Source organism: Gopherus flavomarginatus, chromosome 9, assembly GCF_025201925.1.
Source record: "Gopherus flavomarginatus isolate rGopFla2 chromosome 9, rGopFla2.mat.asm, whole genome shotgun sequence".
NCBI classification, from domain to species: domain Eukaryota; kingdom Metazoa; phylum Chordata; order Testudines; family Testudinidae; genus Gopherus; species Gopherus flavomarginatus.
The window spans coordinates 63,422,544-63,424,933 of record NC_066625.1 but is presented as its reverse complement, the minus strand read 5'-3'; positions in this window follow the sequence as shown (position 1 = coordinate 63,424,933).

Genomic DNA, 2,390 nt, shown 5'->3' with positions numbered 1-2,390 from the left:
CTGCAGTTGAATGTTTGATTGTCTATATAAACAAGGTTTAATAGCGGTTTTTAAATGTCTTCATTTTTTTTTTTTAGTGAAGTCTTTTTGTTAGTAAGGCACAAAGCAAAATAGATAAATTTGATACAGCTTAATCTAACTGCTGTGATAATCTAAAATCAGGGTAAATCTTGTAATGGTGCTGACATGTCAATTTTTCATTTGCATGTATATGTTTTTATTTTACATAATAATATCATGAAGATTCCAAAATAGTTAATCAATACAAATGTGCATGATTTACATTCAGAATCTTAAAGTAGTATGATATTATTAGCTAGAAACATATCAGCTTGGTACAGTTCCTTGATTATGAGTCTGATTCTGCATTTCTACTCAAGTCAGTGGGAGTTTTGAGTGTGCAAGGAATGCAGAATCAACTTTTTCTCTTTTATTTAATGTCTATGTCAAGAAGTAAAATGTAACAATTCCAAAGTACTGTTAGTACTAAAGTTCCAGCCTTGAATGACATCACTCTGGAGGTAACTGCAGAGGTTGCTGATATTCTAAATATCCTGGGGTATGCTGACAATAACATATTGTAGCCAGACTGATAGCAAATAACATGATGTGTCCTATTGTTTTATTAGTAGTAATTAAAGCATATTTTCAACCAGTTACTAAAGAACTACAGGTAACATAGGACAAATATTGTGCTTTTCCCAAGAGAAGAATGCAAAAATATATCTTTAATAACCTGACACTGGTGCCCAACTATATAAATTCTCATCTCCTTGTGGCGGGGCGACAATTCGCTGGTTGTGGCGCCTCCTGCTGGTCGTCCAGGGAATTAGCTCTTCCAACCCAGGGCGCCCTCTTCAGGCCTGTGTTTCACCTGCCACTGGCCCCCTGTGTCCCTCCATTTTGGGGTGCTGCCCCACAGCAGTGCGCCACAATATGGGTCTCCCCACCCAGGGGAACCCACAACCCTCTATCCCTATCTTGCCTCAGTGGCTACTGCCAGTTACTGTCTGGCCCCAGCTCCCTGGGGCAGATGGCAGTCTGTAAATCACTCATCATCGGCAAGGGGGGTTGGACCAGCTGCTTCTGCCTATCTTTGGGCTGCCCCTCTGCAGCACCAGTACCTTTTCATGGGCCCTTTTCAAGACCTGCAGCCTGGGGTTTTGCCAGGCTGGAGCTCCCTAGCTCCCTCTGCCCTTCCCCAGCACTGCTTCACCTCAGGTACCCTTCTCAGCTCCCAGGCAGCCTGGTCCTTCTCTCTCTAGAGCCAGAGAGAGACTCCTTTTGAGCTCCTGGCTCACAGCCCTTTTATCAGAGCCAGTTGGGCCCTAATTGAGATGGCCACAGCTGTGGCTGCTTCCTCAATCAACCTAGCCTTTCTGAGCCACAGCCCTCTCCAGGGTTGCTTTTACCCTTGTTCTGCAGGAGTGGGGCAGCCGACCCACTACACCCCTAAAAGTGTTGCATTTACTATGCAGAAAGTGAAAAGTGACCAGCTCTAATATACTGTAAAAATAAAAGCACATAAGTAAGAGACAGTTTTGACTTAAATGCAAATATGAATTGCTGTAGCACCCAGGAGCCCTAATCATGGACCTGGACCACATTGTACTTGGTGCTGTACAAACACGTAAATTATAGTCAAATGAATCTCAATGCAAATCTAGCAATGAACAAGGATATAGACCTTTATTGGGCAAGTGGATGATTTCTCAGTGTGTAAACAGGTAGGGCCAGATCCTCAGCTGGTTCAAACTGGTGCAGCTTGATTGAAGTCCCTGGAACTACACTGATTTACACCAGGATCTGGCCCTTATATTAAACTTTCCCATACTGATACACATCCATTTAAGTTTTCAGCCTTACCTTAATGCACACATGCAACATTATTTGAGGTCAGAGTATTATTATCTTTTATTGGATTTATCTATAAACAAGAAATTGTATTATCTACAAATCCACAAATAGATTAAGTAGGGTATTAAACTTAGAATGCCAGATAATCTTTTAAACAGGTTTCATATATTGATCCTCATGCACGCTCTTCTCTACACTTTAAGCCTACATCAAATGTTGAAGAGATACTGACAGCCATCAGTTTACAATATTACATTTTTTACATTTTACAGGGTCAAGTAAAAATTATTAAAAGCAGACAGAGGGTAACATAAAGATTTTAAAAGGGAGAAGACATTAAGTAAATGGTAACAATTATCAACACTTTAAGATTCATTTAACATTTAAACAAGCTAGACATTATTCTGCAAGAGGAATGCAAAAATTGTGCAGAAATGTCCTATATACATTTTCATAAATAGACCCCAAAGGTTAATGTCTTCTACTCATACGTTTTCCTTTGTTTTCCATACATAATAGCCGTATAAAAGATG